The following is an 18,976-nucleotide window of genomic DNA, read 5'->3' on the forward strand; positions in this document are numbered from 1 at the left end:
AGTGACGTTACGGCCACGGCACCGTTTGAAGTTGGCGCGCAGGGCCCCCTCCCATGGTGCCCCGCGCGTCCACTCGCCGCTCCCCCTCCTCTCGCTCAGCTCCAGCGGCCGCGGCAGCCGGACCCGCGCAGGCGCACCTCATTCGGCCGCCGCCATTTTGTGTCCGAAGCGACTGTGGAGCGATTAAACCGCGAGCTGGGGCTGAGCGCGAGCGGCGGCCGCGGCGGGGCGTGCGGGGCGCGGCGGCTCCGCGGGGCCGGGGCAGCGCGGGGCGGCGGCGGGGTTCGGCGGCGGGCGCGGGCCTGGCGGGGCCAGGCGCAGGTAAGCGGTGGCGGGGGGTTTGCAGTCGCTTTCTCCGGCCTCTAGGTGTCACGATGGGGCTCCGGTTTGGCTGGGGCCCCGCAGCGGCCGCCGCCGGGGAAGCAGGGGGCTTTGTCTCCCTCTATCGTCCCCTGCGCGGCCGGCGCCTGCCTGCTACCGCCGCCATTCCCCACAGCGCGGCGCTGGGCCGGCCGGGCCCGCCGAGCGCCCCGGCCCCGCCTGGCCCGGGGCCGCCGGCCCGGACTCCATTTTCCTTCCTTCCTTTGTTTCCTCCGCGGAGCCGCCGGCGCTGATTACCCCGGCTCCGCGGCCCGCTCCCCCGGACCGGTCCCCGCCCCGGCCCGCGCTGCCGGAGGGCGGCCGGTTCGCCCCCCTCCCCGGAGCCCTTCCCGCCGAACCTGCCTTAGCGCCGCCGCCTTGTCCTGGCGCTCGGCCTGCCGCGGGCTCGCCGCTCCGCACGTCCGGGCCCGCGATCCGGCTCCGGCCGCCTCCTACTTGGCGCGGCGGCGGCTGCGTGCCCCGCTCCTGCCGGCCGCCGCCGTGTGCGCTGCGGAGTGAGAGGCGCGGCGAGGCGAGGCGCAGAGCGGGACTCGAGCTCCCTCTGCAAGGCAGGCTGAGCAGCGCCATGCAGCACTGGGCGCGGGCCCGGCTGGGGGCGCCCGCTCGCGCCTGGCCAGCGCCCCCGCCCTGCCCTGCCCGCGCCGGCCCGCCCGCCCGCCAGCCTCTTCGGGTTAGTGCCGGGCTGTGGCCAGGGAGCCGGCCAACCCTTTCTCCCTCTGCTTCACAGCACGCCCATCCCTTGGCAGCCACGGGCCCCTACCCAGCGCGCGGCGCTAGACGCTAGCCGGTCGGGGCTACGGGGCCACCAGAAAGAGCATGGTTTTCCCCCGCTTCTGCCATGGCTGCAGCGCAGACAGGGCTAGGAGATGGTAAAATACCGTGTCCTACAACGCGCTATCCCCTTAACGGACCTGGAGTGGCTTTACTCTTTTTCACTCAAATTCTTGAACGTGGCCTCATCTGCAAGTCCTTCAACATATGCCTCTAATTAATTTCCCCCTGAAGCCTAGTGCTGGGGGGCCCTTTTTGAAAGGAGACTAAAGCTGACACACAAAATATGAAATTGCCATGTGTAAATTTATTGAATTTACTGTTAATTTTAATATCACTTAGTGTGCTTTGCCTGGTGCTGTGAGCTGTCCACCATGAAACTTAAATAGTTTATACAGTTCCAATTTAGAACTTAGTAATGTGTGCCAATCAGAAGCTTTTCCTTGCCGTTGTCTGCATTAAATTGAATCTGTTGGTGGTTGATTACTTACTTGTGTCCTTCTGGAGCAGGTTTAGTGTGTCATTACTTTGACTAGGCTTAAGCAGTTTAGTGTTCAATTTTGCTATATCATTATTCATTTCCCCTTGTCAGTTTGACACATTGAAGGCCTAATAATGATTCTTAGGTATTCTGCTATTGACCTCTTTCCCTACTGATAACTGACTGGTGAATTCATGTTTAGCTAGTTTAATGCATGACAGGGCTTGAGCTCTCATATGGCTACCTAGTTCTATTAATTACAGACTACTTAAAAACCCTAGTTCTTGTATACACAGCTTACTCCTTCAGACAATTCTGTGGTCCTGCTCCTGCAGTTAAGGCATATTCAGAGTCCCTTTGAAATCAGTTGTACAGTCAGTTCACCCACACCTCAGGGTCTAGTCTTAGTACTGAAATAAAAGGTATGGGGTACTTTAATTTTCCCAACATTTTTTTCTTAAAGATGGCAGTTAGAGGAGAATAATAGGAAAGCAACAAAGCATCATTAAAGATGAAATATGCAAAACAATAGGCCTTCTCCATTTGTGCTGCTTTCTGATGTTTAAATCAGATGTTTTTGTTTGTATTGAACTATAGGTGTTGGTGACTAGAGAACTAGCAAAATGATATCCCAAGAATAAAAGTTGAACAGTGAAGCAAAATTACTTTTAAGTCAGATTTTCAACAGAAGTTCTGAACGCTTATTTAACATGAATGTTTGAGAAAATATCAAAGATTAATTTAAAAGACAAGTGTATCAAAGGGCATAAACTCAGCTGAGACCTTTCAGCAGAATCAGATGACCAGACTTCATATGAATATTTCTGAAGTAGTTGTACAGGTTCTCGTGCAACTTTTGTTTGGGGGTAGCTCAAGACTAAGTGAGGAGTCTCCTCCAGAATGAGCGGTTCAAAGAAGAAATTGTTTATGGCAGGGGTTCTCAAACCCATGATCACAGGGGGTCACATGGGAGGGTTGCAAGCTGTCAGCCTCTACCCCAAACCCTGCTTTGCATCCAGCATTTATAATGGTGTTATAAATTAAGAATAGTTTTATACATTTAAGGGGGTGTCACACTCAGAGGCTTGCTATGTAAAAGCAGTCACTAGTACAAAAGTTTGAGAACCACTGGTTACTCCTGGGGGAATTCTGCACCACTGCACGTGTAGAATTTATGTCCCCAACAGAAAAGTGACTGATAGGGAAGTAAAGGGAAGCCACAAGATCAGTCATGCAACCCTCCCCAGCATGTGTTTCAGGTGCCCAGGGCAGCCAGCAGCAAAGTAAATCACTGTGGGACAGGAAGCAGGACTGGGGAAGCCCTGGCTGGTGGCTTCTACCCTGTGCTGGGCTCAGCAGCTAATCCCAGCTGGACTGGGGAGGACCAGACTTCCTCTTCCCCTGCACAGCATCCAGGGCTGGGAAAGACCCACCCCCAGATTTCTCCCGTGGCTGCAGGAAGCTCTGCAAACTGACCACCACCCCATCACTCCTCAGCTGCAGGGGGAGGGATCCCTGTTCAGGGAGCTGCTTCTTAATCTGCCCAACCCTCATGCATCCATACCCCACCTCATACCAGAGCCTCCCACCAAGCCTCCCTTGCACTCAGAAACCCCCCCCCCCCCCAATGAGCCCCACTGCCCCTGCACATCCCAACAAGCCACCCACACAGAGATCCCCACCCCACTGAGCCCCAAAAACCTTCACCTGGATGTATGATCAGATTTAGATTGTAACCACCTCAGGGCATGGATTGTTGTGCTTTATACTGTATAAAGCACAACACCATATAATCAGGGCATTCGCTGTGTCCCATAGCTTCAGAACGCCCCAATCTTACTGAATTGATAGTTGAAAGGTGTTTTGTATCTCTCCATTCCTTCCCTGTAAAGTTCTCATTTACAGTACACCCAACGAAACATCTCTTATGTTTAACAGAAAACTGCTGATGAATGAGTTAGCTAGTCACTGTCTGACCTGCCTTACTTGGTGTGGGGAGGCTGTATTAAACAAGTGTCTCTTGGGGGGGGGGCGGCAGGAGAGCGGGAGGAGTAGCTCAGTGGGTTTGAGCATTGGCCTGCTAAACCCAGGGTTGTGAACTCAATCCTCGAGGGGCCATTTAGGGAACTGGGGTAAAAATCTGTCTGGGGATAGGTCCTGCTTTGAGCAGGGGGTTGAACTAGATGACCTCCTGAGGTCCCTTCCAACCCTGATATTCTATGATTCTATGACCACCCCCCTGCAGAGTCCAGATACATCCAGATACAGCCAAAAAATCCCCCCCCCCGTGCATCCAGATTCCCCCCCCACACAGACACAGGGATCCCCCACTGAGCTGCCTGCACCCAGATTGCCCCATACAGACCCTCTCAACCCACACCTGGATCCCCCCACATTAAGCCCCTCCACACTTGAATTCTGCCAGCCCACACCTGGTGCATCTGGCCCAGCAGGGCAAGGCCCTGGGGTTTGGGTTTTCTGGGGCAGGCCCAGTCTTTGGGCAGTATCAGGGTTGGGTGCAGCCTTCCCACAGTCCATGTCCCGGGGGGAACTGCACTATGGTCTCCCACCTCTGTGCAACCAGTGGCCTGTGCTCCCCAGTGCCATGCTGGAGCCTCCATATCTATTTGACAAATAAAATTTGCAGAATTTTAAAATATTGTGCAAAGAATTCCCTCAGGAGTAACTGGCTTATGACAGTGGTTTTCAAACTGTGGGTTGTGACCCAGTAGTGGGTCATGGAATGCAAGGCACTGGGTTGCAGCAGCTATGGTCAGCATCACCGACAGGGCTGTTAGAAGTCCCAGCAGCAGTGCTGACCGGCTCAGGCAGGCTAGTCCCTACCTGTTCTGACACAGTGCTGTGCCCCAGAAACAGCCAGCAGTAGGTCTGGCTCCTAGACAGGAGAGCCACAGGACTCCATGCACTGCCCCTGCCTTGAGCACTGGCTCTGCACTCCTGCCAATAGGAGCCAAGGGCAGGGGCAGTGCCTGCGGGCAAGAGTGCGTGTGCGCCTCCACCTAGGAGCCAGACCTGCTGCTCCTGGGCACAGCGCGGTCCACAGTGCCAGGATAGGCGCTGCTGACTGGGAGCTGCTAGAGGTAAGCGCACACCTCAAACCCCTGTCCCAGCCTTGAGCCGCTTCCTGCACCCCAAACCCCTTATCCTCAGACCCACCCCAGAGCCTGCACCCCAAACCAGAGCCCCCTCCCACACCCTAACCCCTCATCGCCAGCTCTGTTGGGTCATGGGCATCAATTTTCTTCAACTGGGTTGCCAGAAAACAAGTTTCAAAACCACTGGTTTATGGTATCAGCAGGTCATGTTCCGGGTGTGATCCTCAACTAATTTATGGTTGTGTAGTTACCAATTACTGCCCTAGTTGTTTCTCTGATATCTCATTGGAGTCCGGTGGCACCTTAAAGACTAACACCGGGTTTCTCAAACTGGGGGTTGGGACCCCTTGGGGTTGCAAGGTTATTACATGGGAGTCCCAAGCTGTCAGCCTCCACCCCAAATCCTGCTTTGCCTCCAGCATTTGTAATGTTTGTGTTCTTAATTTATGGGGGGAGGGGAAGGTCGCACTCAGAGGTTTGCTATGTGAAAAAGGTCACCAGTACAAAAGTTTAAGAACTAGTGGACTAATAGATTTATTTGGGCATCAGCTTTTGTGGGTAAAAAACTTGAAGTATTTTTTACCCACAAAAGCTGATGCCCAAATAAATCTGTTAGTCTTTAAGGTGCCACCGGACCCCTGATTTCTGTGGATACAGACTAACACGGTCCCCCTGATACTTGATATTTCGCTGGTCCTCATTGCTGTCATGCCTTGGAGACCACCACTTTTTTGGTATTCATACAAATTCTCCTTAATCCTCTGCCTAGAAATTGTTTGTGAAATCCCTTATTTAGAGCACCCATCACAAGACTTAATGTCCTTTACCCATAGTTTTATATGCAAAAATTGCTGTTCTGTTAACGCTCACTCCACACAGGTTAGGTCTGCCTCTGCCCATTCATAAATTCTAGTACTTTTTGCCTTTATACAAGTGAGCATAAAGCATCAACATTTGTTTCAGCCTGCCTCTTTTGCTCTGTTACAGGAAGAACAACACAAAAAGATCTTTATATGATGTAGTTCTGAGGCTGCCTTTACAATTTTAGTGAATTCTCCCACTCTTGGTTGCAGAGGTCCATTTCCTGAAAAAGTTTCCCGGTTACTTCAAACTGAAACCTTTCCTCAGCAGTATCTTCTCATCCATGCATGTCCTATGTGTAGAAGTGGAAGCATGTCACATAAAGGCCTGGTCTACACCCAGGGGCGGGGGAGAATCTATCTAAGTTATGCAACTTCAGCTACATGAATAATGTAGCTGAAGTTGACGTACTTAGACCTACTTACTGCAGTAAGTCTAGACTAGACACGATAAATCGACCACCCCCGCTGGATTGATCGCTGCCAGTCGATCCAGCAGGTAATGTAAACAAGCCCTAAAATAGGCCAAAAATTCTACTGCTAAGTTAAGACCAGTTCATGTGTGTTGGGAACCCAAGTCCAGAGTAAATCAGCATGAATAGGTCTAATCAGCATGATGCTAAGAGTTGTGGTGATGGCTTATGGGCCACTTACACTAGGGCTCCCAACATAGCAAGCACTGGTGTAGCTGAGCTGGTGTTGGCAACAATAGTGAACTGGGTAAAAAGCTCCAGTGCAGAGAAGGCTTTGCATAAGCTTTCTTGAACATCTGTTTAGCATCTAGAAACTCCTGTAATTTCATAGCTCGTTGGTCCTTACATGTACTGCTGCCAGCCGTCTCCTTAAATTTCTAAAAGGCTTCCCATTATTAGTGTTTCCACCCATGTCAGCTTAGGACTCTGAGAGCACAGCTATACTCCTATTATGTCAACTCTTGCCCCCACTACAACCTATATCCCAATATATCCCTGTGTGTTTGAAGAATAAACAGTGTGGTGAGGAGTGCTTTAGGAATGCAGTAATCACGGGGCATCCCTCCTCCCTTCTTAACACACACACACACACTTACTTTAAGAACAGGAGTACTTTAGAAATGCATAATGATAATGGAGAAGCCACCGCTGCCACGTGCACTCATACAAACTAAACTGCTTAGTCTTTGGCCCCCACTCATGTCCTTTAAGTCCTCCTGAGTTCTAATTTGGTGGTTACCTTATAGTATAGCTTACTGAACTGACTTGTTTAAACCTCTGTTCAACCACTTGACTCCACTTCATATGCACAGTTCAGTCAGTACTGTTGGAATAAGTTTAACGGTAAGACTTGCGCCTTTTCACTCTGGTTTCTCAGCTTGTGGCCCACAGAGAACCACACAATTCCAATTTTTCTGTAGGCACTATAGAGAAAAAAATTCAAGCTGTATGAGATGGTGCTAGAGTTTGGCTCAAGGAGTAAGTTCACTGAAAAAATATAAAGCTATGTTCTGATAGTTCCCTAAAAAAGTTCATCCTTAACTTTTACTAAGTCAGCGTGTAGCTTTATGTTCAGGAGAAACAGCCTCATACAACTTGCTCACTCTGCCCCTATTCTCCACCCCCCACTCCCTCCCAAAAACACAAACAAACCCACATCTCTTCAGATAACCTACAGAAAGGTGTGAGATAATTCAGATTGGTAAAATAAAAATAGAGCATTTATTCTTCACTGAATGACCCAAGTTAATTTAGACTGACACTTTAGTATCTCTTATGAATGAGTGGCCAAAAAAGCCAACTGGTGGGTCTTTATCCCAGTTTAGGAGTTTTTAAATCAATCCGTTTACTTCTACCCTGCTGGTAAGTGAACATGGAACATCATGTAGAATTAAGCTTATAACCTTCCCTCACCCTATAAATGTGACTCCAGAAAGTCCTTTAGTGTTCCTTTATAATGTAGTTATCTAATGCTGATTGGTAAAAATACAGAAGTTGTACAGGGTCTGTTCTGAAGCCCAACAAACAATAATTATGCTCATCTTGTGAGTTTGTTTTTAGGTTTTTAAGAGATGGAGCATTGTCTGTTCATATGTTCATGTTATATTAGAGTAAAAAAATGTAGTTGCATTTCTTTTATGTAAATATTGAATTTCATGAAGTTTGACAGTGACAGCAAAGACTAACATTCAAGATGTCACACTGTGCTGCATACTGCGACTAGTTTAACAAGATATGAGTTTAGTTCATGTTTGGACAACATGAGCCGTATAATGACCCATCCTTTCAGTATGCTGTGACTGCTATTCGTTTTAATGCAGTTATGAAACTAGTTAATAGTGGCTGTACCAAACTATATTGCAGTGCATTTTCCTATAAGGGCTACAGTGTCTTAACTCCAATAAGGAGAACATTAAATAGGTCATTCTGCATTTGTCAGTCATTGACTCGTACTAACATTTTAAAATGAAGCCATCTTATTTCATTTAGAATAAGCAAGTGATTTTTCATTGTCAAGCTCTCCAAACCTGTTAGTTCCCTGAAAAGGCCAATTGAAGCGTTATGCTTAACTGGGTCCTTTCTGTGTTTTAAGTGTTATATTTCCACCAGATATCTGTATCTGTGTTTCCAGGAGCTTAAAGTTTAGTCAACTTGACTCAATTTTACATAGTTAAGTTCCAGTCTAATACCAGGTTGCAAAGCTACTTTTGTAGGAGGTTCATTGGGTCAAACAAATCTGGAGTTTTTGTACCAAAAACATACCTTGTTTGTTGCCTGCTAGAAGTTGGTCTTACTGTGTAGGCTTCTGAATCACTTGTTAACCTGACATGTATCTGATCAACCTTAGTGTAGTGAAATAGTCAGACAGAAGCTGGAGAAGGAAGAAGTAGCAGCTGACTCCACTTATATAACACATCTTGTTGGCCCCAAATGGGGTGGAGTAGTAAAAGGTTTTAATCCACCTGTGGGCAGTTTGGGCTCAGCCTGTATTTATAAAAGCCTCTTGATTATTTCCCTTCCTCCCCACAAAAAAAAAAACAACAAAACCTTATCAGAGGATCTCTTCTAGCAAAGATTTTTCTTATTACAAAACATTTTTAGTAGTTTCCCACAGTTACATTCCCACCAATGCAGCACCACAAGGGGGTAATGATGATAGGAGTGTAAGTATAGACTGGCTTCTAGTATTAAATGCTGTGTTGTTTAATCTTGCCCAACCAGGTCTGTTTATTACAGGGGGTTAAAACATCAGCAGCTTGTTTATATTTAGGGCCCTGCCAAATTCAGGATCCATTTTGGTCAGTTTCACAGTCATAGGATTTTTAAATTAATAAATTTCATGATTTCAGCTATTTAAGTCTAAAATTTCACAGTGTTGTAATTGTAAGGGTCTTGACCCAAAAAGGAGTTGTCGGGGGGGGATCGCAATACTGCTACCCTTATTTTTGTGCTGTTGCTGGCGATGGTGCTACCTTCTGAGCTGGAGAGCGGTGGCTGCTGGCCAGGATCCCATCTCTGAAGGCAGAGCTGCCGCCAGCAGCAGCACAGAAGTAAGGATGGCATGGTATGGTATTGCCACCCTTACTTCTAGGCTGCTGCCTGCAGAGCTGGGCCCTCAGTCAGCAACCCGCCACTCTCTGGCTGCCCAGCTCTGAAGGCAGCGCATAAGTAAGGGAGGCAATACCTAAAATAACCCCCCTAAAATAATCTTGTGACCCCCTCCCCCCCGGCAAATCCCTTTTGGGTCAGGACCCCCAGTTTGAGAAATGCTGATCTCCCCTGTGAATTCTGTATAGTATAGAATAAAAGCGCACACAGACCAGATTTCACAGGAGGAGACCAGATTTCATGGTCTGACATGTTTTTCATGGCCATGAATTTGGTAGGGCCCTATTTATATTTGTGCTCCTTTACCTTTGCTACCATTGATAGTGTAAAAGAGGAAAATCTTAAGTGAAAGCAAGGCCTCTGAGGTTAGAACCATAGGGGCTTTCTCCTTGAAACTGGCCAGAAACAGGATTGGGCTCTTTGCACTGGGAATGTTCTGTAGGTGTTGGTGTGTCTGGAGATTCCCTTTTATACTTGAGAACACAGGTTAAATGTACTAGATATAAAGATTGATCTTTATGATGCAATATTGTGATTTTTAACATTCTAACCTACTCTATAATAATAGGTTTATTTGTTGGGAAGAATGGTTACTTTCTACATAGATTGACCTTAGTCTTTGGACTACCTGTTTTACCTTCATGCCACAAACAGTATTTTACATAATTGTCAAAGATTATGTGGATTCTACCATAATAGGCTCTCAGCTGTGATCTGGGACCTCCAAACTGCTGTATGTAAAAATGATCTGTCACAAAACTCATAATCAATAGAAGAGCTCTTCGCAATTTTCTCTGCTCACAACCAACTTTTCACTTAGAGACCTGACTTGGGTAAATGGATGAAACAAAGAGCGTGTTTCTTTGCCCTAGAGCCTTATAAATATCGGTCCACATTCTAAAAAAACTACATGGTTTGCCACAATTGGGGTGATTGGCAGACTGCTGGAGAGGCCTAAGGTAAGGACGGGCAGAGGATGAAGCTTAATGATTTTTTCAACATATACTTTAAAACATATGTAACTATTGCAAAAAAAACCCCAAAGCTTAGAACTTCAGAAATCTCATTCCATGTATTTAAGTACTTGGTAGGGTTACCATATCTAACAAATAAAAAAAGAGGACCCTCCATGGGCCCTGGCCCCACCCATTTCCCCACCCAGCCCTGCCCCAACTCCGCCCCTTCCCCGCCCTAACTCCACTCCCTCCTCCCTCCCACTCCCAGCCACGCGGAAAGGGCTGCCCGAGCGCTACCGGCTTCACGGTTTGCTGGGCAGCCCCCAGACCCTGCACCCCCGACCGGCGCTTCCCCAGCGCAGCTAGAGCCCGGGAGGGGAAGCGCCCAGCCGGGGGCGCAGGGTCTGGAGGCTGCCCGGCAAACCGTGAAGCCGGTAGCGCTTGGGCTTCGGGCAGCCCCCTTGTCTCCGGACCCTGCGCCCCCAGCCGGGCACTTCCCCTCCTGGGCTCCAGCGGCGCAGGGTCCAGAGGCATGGGGGCTGCCCGAAGCCGGTAGCGCTTGGGCAGCCCGGCTCTTAAACGGAGCCGAAGAGTCAGGGGAGGAGCAGAGCCGCCGCGACCGAAGGCTCTGCTCCTCCCCTGACTCTTCGGTTCTGTTTAAGAGCCAGGCTGGCCGAGCGCTACCGGCTTCGGGCAGCCCCCATGCCTCTGCACCCTGCGCCCCCGGCTGGGCACTTCCCCTCCCGGGCTCCGGCGGCGCAGGGTCCGGAGGTATGGGGGCTGCCCAAAGCCCGTAGCGCTCAGCTCTTAAACGGAGCCGAAGAGTCGGGGAGGAGCAGAGCCGCCGCGGGAGGGAAATGCCTGGCTGGCATTTTCCTGGACATGTTCGGCTTTTTGGCAATTCCCCCCAGACGGGGGTTTGAATGCCGAAAAGCCGGACATGTCCAGGAAAAAGAGGACGTATGGTAACCCTAGTACTTGGAGAATACATTATATGTACAAGACACCACTGAATTATTGAAAAACAATTCTACACGTAGCAAATGTGTGGAAGACATAGTAAACAGGATACATTTCAGACTGTGGTAATGTACCATGGGCAGTTTAAAATTTTCTTGTCTCAGAAGAACAGTTCAATACCTTGTTCAGTGGGGGAATAAGCAGAAAAAGCTTAACTCCAGAAGTATGACATGCAGTATCACCTGTTTTCCCATTCTGTACATATTACGGAAGGGTAGGAAGTAAGAGATGAACTCTGATTAGTCTTTAGGAAAGAACTCGCAAAAGAAGAGCTGCCAGCAGTATAGATTGATTTAAATCAAAGCAATTTAAATCACCTATTTAAATAATGATTTAAATCAGCAAGCAGGAAATCTTGATTTAAATCAATGATTTTAATTTTTCTTTTTTTATTTGTATTGTTCAGTTTTCCTAAAGAAAGGTTGATTTTCATTAGTTGATACCCAATAAAACATCTTGTTTGCAGCTAAACATAGCCTTTGTACTAAATTTGGTGCTTCCTTTTGCTTACCAGGAAGGTACATTTTATCTATACACATTTATTTAAGCAGTTATATAGCTTAAACTTATACCTGGTATACACTACAGAGTTAGGTCGATGTAAGTTAACTCTGTGAATGTCTACATTATAGTGGTGCTCCTGCCAATGTAAATTGCCTACTACATTGACCTAAGCGCTACGCCTCTTGTGGAGGAGGAGTTATTAGGTTGATGTAATTAGGGCTGTGCAGTGTCTGTGTAAACACTCCGTTACTAACATTGCCTGTTGGTTGTCTGCCATGCGGGGCTGACAGCCCCCAGATCTTCTGCCGTCTCTCGGTGAGGGATTGGGGGAGAGGGGAGGAGAGCCTGAGCCCAGCAGCCATGGGGCTCAGGTTCTTCTCCCCTCCTCAATCCCTCACCTGCGGCCGCCAAGCTTGGGCTCTCCTTCCTCTCCTCCCAGTCCGTAACAGGGAGGTGCTCCAGGCTGTCAGCCTTGGGAGAAGGGGGTTCCAGCTGTGTGCCCCATGTGAGGCTGTCAGCTCAGGCTGAGACACCCTTGGCTCCTGCTGTCAGTGCCACACAGTTCATTCAGTGGAAGCACTCCTGGTGTGGTTGTGTACCGCTGACAGAAGGGGCTAGTGTGGACATGAAAAACCGCAGTAATGATTGTAGTGGCTGTACATCGACAAATTCAATTAAAAATACACAAAAACAGCATTTTAATTTTGTTATTAAATAAAACTACCTTAAAAGTGCTGGATACATTCGGGAGAGGGAAGTTTATCAGAATATGTTGTGTATTTAAAACTAAGGCCCAGATTTTTAAAGGTATTTAGGCATTACTGTGCTCAGCACTGCAACTCCTAATCAATTTAGAAATCTACATCATACTTTAAAAAGGGATTAGGGCACTATGATTTAGGCTCCTAAATCATTTAGGCACCACCTAAATACTTTTAAAAATCTGGACCCAACTTATTTATTAAACATAGGACGTATTGTCAGTAGTTAAAGAATTGAATTAATTGTTTCTGGTCACCAGGTCCTTCAAGATTTTAGAACTAGTAGATCTCATCCTTTCACACCTCATTCATAGATTGGAAGAGGAAAACAAGCTTTTCTCCTTTTTCAACTCCCAATTGTTTTCTTAGCTTTGAATGACCTAGTTGTTGAACTGAATGTGTTGAACAAACTGAAATCAAGAAAATATTCTCTACACTTGCAGAAGAGGCTACTGCTGTCAAAGCTGGTTTAGCACTTCAGCAAACTCTGGTTCCAGGTGCCTAGTCAGTGCCTTCCATCAGTTCAGCAGTTTAACTTTCTTTAAAACTTGGCAGCAGCCATGTACTGCTTAATGTTATTTTTTTCTATTTAATTTAAAGAGGTTTAATAGCTTAGAATAGGTTTAAGACTTAGCATGGGTTCCAATAATTTTAAATTTAATTTTAAATATATTTATTAAAAAAAACCACCCATACTTAATTTAAATTTTAAAAAATCTATTTTTTTTAAATCATTGATTTTTATCCATCTTGGCTGCCAGCCTGTTTGAATTCTTGTTTCTTTGGCAAGAGATCTTTTTTAAAAAATGCTTTTTATTGTGATATTGGGAGTGGAGACAGAATGGGGAGTTGGCTAAGAGGACCAGTAATTCTTTACTATTTCCATGACCCAGCGGTTTTTATTGTGGAGAAGGAGGGAGACCATAGTTGGGAGAGAGAAATTAGAAGGAGAGAGAGAAAAGAAAAATGTACATCCATTCTACAGTGCCTCTTAGAAAGACGACTTCTCTGTGGAATGCTGCATAGGGAAAGCAGAAAGATGCACAACCAAGGTATTAGAAACACATACGATGTTCAAGGGGAAAAGATCAGGCTGAGACACAGATCTTTTCACTGCAGAGTAAACTCGAGTTGTTGCTTGGTGTTGCTTCTAAATCATGTCCCATCCCCACACTCAAATCCTTAGCCCAACTATGATGGTGCTTTTTACTCAAGTTGGCAAGCCCATCAAGGGAATGGGCTACAGCTCTGTGCTGCTAATTCAGTCATTCAGTGCAGTAATCCAGGCACTCGGTACTGCTCAAACATAGTTTCGCCATGTGACCATTCTCAGGTCAGGTCTATACTTAAAATTTAGATGGACCTAACTGCATTGCTCAGGGCTGTAAAAAATGTCATGCCTTGTGCAATGTTGTTAGGTCAATCTAATCCTTAGAGTAGATACATCTAGGTCAATGGAAGCATTCTTCCATCTACCTAGCTATTGCCTCTCAGAGAGGTGGATTTACTACAGCAACAGAAAAACCTTTTGTGTCGCTATAGTGTGTCTATACTACACACTAGTAAAGTTGTGCCGCTTTAGTCGCTTGTAATGTAGACGTAGCCTCACTCAAGCGAGGCTAACTCCAGCGTAGATAAGTTGAATGAACTTTGCAGTGAAGATCTAGCCTCTCGGGAAGAACTGGAGAAGCATATTACACAGACCAGTTTCTGAAAAACTCTCACTTAGGAATTCTCTCTCCATTCCACTAGCAAAGAGGTAGCATAAATGAACTCCCAGCTTGTATTGTGTAAGGAACAACTTTTTTCTCAATTTCCTGAGCAGTCAAAACTACAGCATTTTGGAGAAAGGTGGCTTCCCCTTGAAAAGAAAGGGAATAGTCTGTCAGAATATTTGACTCTGCAATATAGATTTTATTTGTTTAATCAAGACACTGCCACTGCTATATTTGAAAATTTGTTGGAAAAAAAAAAAGTGTCTACAGAAGAATTAGATTCACCCATTGTTCAGTTTAGCATCTTTAAGTTCTTGGCAGAAGCACAGTTGCTTGTTGGGGAAACGTGGTTAAGACCCTGTATAATCACAGGGGGGTTTTTTGTTTGGTTTTTTTTTTAAATCATGGCAGCATCATGAGTGTGTTTGAATTTCATGGGATATATATGGCTGCCAATTCTCTTCCACACCCCAAACAGCTGCAGTTTTCCCCTAATGTTGGGAAAAATGATGGGATTGGGCTAATCTCTCAATTTCTGTTAAGCCCGTGAAATTGTGTTTTACACAGGATCTTAATTATGGCTCAGTGGGTAGGGCACTGGCCTGGGACTTAGCTGTTCCCCTTGTGGTGACCTTAGAGAAGTCACTTCATCTCTCTGTGCTCCAGTTTCCCCATCTATAGAGTGGGGGTGATAATGTATTTCTTACATGTAAAGCATGTGGAGAATGATGGACAAAAAATGAGTCCATATAAGAGTTCCGTATTATCGTTATTTATTTTAAAAACAGACAGGAAAAGCTATCCTATTGAAAATGAGCACCACATTGTATATTTTACATCCCTGGTATATAGTCAGTAAGCGTATTATGTTTTAGATGCTTTTTAACTGTAGAGCAGAAGGGAGCCCTGTGTAGCCAGCAAGGAGGGGCAGGTTCAAACACTCAGCCATGTCTAGTCCCTCCTGCTAAGGCAGGGGTGGCCAACCTGTGGCTCTGTAGCCACATGTGGCTCTTCAGAAGTTAATATGCGGCTCCTTGTATAGGCACCGACTCTAGGGCTGGAGCTACAGGCGCCAACTTTCCAATGTGCCGGGCGGTGCTCATTGCTCAACCTCTGACTCTGCCACAGGCCTTGCTCCCACTCCACCCCTTCCCGTCCCCTCCCCTGAGCCTGCCGTGCCTTCGCTTCTCCCCCCCCAGAGCCTCCTGCACACCACAAAACAGCTGATTGGGAGGTGCGGGGAGAGGCGCTGACTGGCAGGGCTGCCAGTGGGTGGGAGGCGGAGGGAGCTGATGGAGGGCTGCTGACGTATTACTGTGGCTTTTTTGCAATGTACATTGGTAAATTCTGGCTCCTTTTCAGGCTCAAGTTGGCCACCCTTGTGCTAAGGCATGACTGCTGTTGACTTCTCCCTGCTCTGTCAGTTCTTTGATCTGTAACAAGAGGGTAGAGAAAACGGGAGTTGTGTTTAGCTACCTCACCTTTTCAGAAATTGGGTGAAAGAAATCCTTGGTTCAGTGCGGCGACTGGATACACATCTGTTTTCTTTTCCCGTAGTGGATCAAGGTGCTGCCAGAGCAGAAAAGAGAGAAATCAATAACCACACATCAGTAGAGTCAGCTATCAAATGCTCATATGGCTGACTTGTCTGAGAACTCCCTCCTTCCTCTGCCATCTGTAACTTTTTGGGAGATACTTGTTCTGAGTGATCCACACAGATGGGGCAATGTTGGGGGGGGGATGTTTCTTCCCCTCAGCCTATCTTCAGCTGGTGAAGCAGGAAGATGTGGGTGCCTGTGTCCTCCCTGCTAAGTATTTATTTAGGGGAAAGGAGACACTAGTGTCTGTTCTGCCATTAGTGCAGCCCTTTAGAGATGGAGGTACGTGATCCTGCTCTCCAACCCCGCTTCCGTCAGTGCTGTCTATATATAGAGTCCTCTGTTGCCATTCATCCATGTCTCAGAATTGCTAATCTCTTCAAATATTGGCTGCCTCCTGGTGGTGCCACAGGGAGCCCCTAAGGGGCCCCTGTCAGAAATCATACCAAAGCTTATTGCTTTTATGGTATGAGGCGCCCCAAGTGTCGTTCAGTTCTCTTCCCCCACCTCAATTTTTTTTGTTAATTACATTAATAATGAAAAACTATTGACTGATCTCAGGTTTGTCCCATGTTTTTAAATAAAGTATGGGTCTAGGATACTGCAAAACCCTAAAGAAATCTCATGCATGAAAAGGTAAACCCTAGACATAGAAGGGTGTTCTAAGCACTAAGTATGCATGTTATTTTTTGTTGCCCTCTCCCTGTCCCTCCCTCTTCCACGTTTTGCAAATCTGTATTGCTGCTGCCTCTTCATTTCTGGGTTTGTAAGGAGTTCATTTTCTGGCAGTTCAAACAGTCACTGGGTGCCTCTCTTTTGACTGGATGTATCAGTCTGGGTCTTGTATCTGTTTAACAATGATGTTGTAAAAGGAAAGGCTCAGAACTCTGTGGTTTCTCTTATAGCAGCAGGAGGCTTATAGTCTCTTCTGTGTGAGAGCACAGGTCACTTCAATTAAATCCCTGACTGGCAGTGCTTATGTTCATTTGCAGTGTACTCCAAAGAGCTAGCAAGTGCTGTGAGAAAATTTACAAAAGTATTTCCATGTCCTGCATTACTTCCTTGCAAATGTATAAATTAAGCCCAGGAAATCTTACTACTGTATTTATTTTTATAGCATCATAGCTGTGCTATGACGAATAGATGGGTAAAAATCTCTTGTTTGTACTTGTTTAGGTATTTAGGTAATTTAATGTAGTTTCAGTGCCATGATGCAATTAAATTCCCAATCCAGCATCCGCTTATTTCCAGGTCATCCTGTCTGATTCGAGAAAACTCAGTTTAGCAATGTATTTTCATGCTTCCACTTGTCTTCCCCTCTGTCTGATGTACATTGAGGGAAGTTCATTCCTTGGATTGTTGCTTAGCATGCTGAGGCTGTAGAAGCGAGACCTGGTGTAGCTATACTGGTGCAAAAATTCCTACAGAAATTTATCCCAACAATAAAAAGGTGGTAAATTAGGCTACAACTGATTTTGTTATTCCATTAATAGAAGTTTATGAGGTTGTGGACCTGATATTACTACATACTGCTTTTGCAGCATGTGGCAGGGCAGTATTTTCTAGTTTGCACTAATCTGATGCTGAAAGGAAGTGTCTCCATGTTAAGTGGATTTGGGATTCCGTGGCACAAGGTAGAATGAAACCTGATGCATAGTTAAAAATCTCCAGGATTTGCTGATGCTGGACTGCAAAGACTCCATATTTGTTGTCTAATTTAATATTGTGGTAAGTGCTAAGGAACAATGAGCTGTGCGTTTTTTCAGTAGTCACCATGTTTTTGCTTAGCAAAAGGAATGAAGAATAATTAATATTGTACTCACTAGAGGTTGCAGTTGTGTTCAAGGTTTGTTGCTTGAACGGCATGGGAGCCCTTGGGCTATTTTCCTTCTATTCATCATGATGAAATATTTGGAACTAAGCAGTTCTTTTATTAAGCAAACATAAGACATTCTGAGAACACTTCTCCCCTTCCTGTTTAAATTGATTTACCAGGACTGTTCATCTGTTCCATTCTGGAATATTTGTTTTGACATCAAGTGCTGAGTCAGGAGCAGCCAGACTGAAAGGACCAGAGTAGCCAGGTATAGAAGTACAGAAGAGTCAGGAACACAAACATGAAGAGAAGGGATAGCAAAAGAAAACTGACAGCCATTATTTAGAAGAGGACAGGAATCAAACTCAGAGAGAGCTTGTTTCCATTACACAGTATAGTTTGAATGTCATAGGATTTACAGCACATGGACTTTCAAGTCTAATATCCTCTGGCGTATTGGCCACTTATTCATGCATCAGATGACTGTGAAAAGAACCCAACTTTGATCTGTCCAATTGTGAAGAGGTGAAATTCCTTGCTGTCTTCATTGTACAATCTGCTGATATCCTGAAATATGGATTTAATTATTTCTGTCTTGTATTGCTAAGGAGTTAAATTGGAAGAACTTAATGCGTCTCTTCCATCTCTAACTTCTAGAACCGTGACAAGGATATGGAAATTCTACTATTTCGGTATTATACTGTTCTTTCCTTCAGAATCCTTGTACAGGTAACAATCTAGTTCTGGTGACTTACTGCACACAAGTTTTTAAAGTTGTTCCTTGGAGGCTTCTGTCTCAAGGCCACATTTTATTTTACCATTAAAAAATGGCTTTGAACAGGAATTTCCCCTTTTGTCTAGTGCAGGAAAGACTAGTGCAGATATTAATGTTCCTGCTATTTCACCACTATTTGCCCCACTGTCTATCTGTGGTAATCCGAATGCCTACTGTCAGTAGGTATTAAACTCTGACAAGGTTGTCTGAGGAAGAAGGCATTCCATTAAATGTTTTGTTTTATTAACTATGTCCTACATTGCTCCGAGAAAGAAACTTCTGTCTAGTTCAGCTAGGAAAAAAGGTCTGGGTGCAATTAGGGGACACATGCTTAATTCTCTAGTTTGAGATTGTGTTGCTGCTAATATGTCTAATGTTATTGCTTACCAAAACAGAATGGATATTTCACACTTGGCTAATTTTATATGATAGGGCCTGTCAAATGGGAAAACCCAATGAAAAAAATAAATATTTTGTAGCTTCTTTATCTCCTTGTTGCTGAAGCATTCAGCACAGAGTTCTTTAAATTTATATTAAGGACATATTTATTAATTGTGTATTTCAGCAACTGTTTTTTTGCTATTAGCATTTCTTTCTCCTGCATCCTTCTCTTCTCTGGACTTACTTAGCAGTAGAAATAG

At 45.8% G+C, this 18,976-nt stretch overlaps 1 protein-coding gene across 1 annotated transcript in view; it reads left to right on the plus strand.

Annotated features, from left to right (window-relative positions):
- The first annotated feature begins 284 nt into the window (after positions 1-284).
- CTCF (CCCTC-binding factor) overlaps positions 285-18,976 on the plus strand; it is a 56,676-nt gene continuing 37,984 nt past the window's right edge. The window contains exon 1 of the mRNA XM_054048593.1: positions 285-321. The gene's annotated coding sequence lies outside the window, so the exon portion shown is untranslated. The remainder of the gene's footprint in view (positions 322-18,976) is intronic.

This window comes from Malaclemys terrapin, chromosome 14 (assembly GCF_027887155.1).
Source record: "Malaclemys terrapin pileata isolate rMalTer1 chromosome 14, rMalTer1.hap1, whole genome shotgun sequence".
Taxonomy (NCBI): Eukaryota; Metazoa; Chordata; order Testudines; family Emydidae; genus Malaclemys; species Malaclemys terrapin.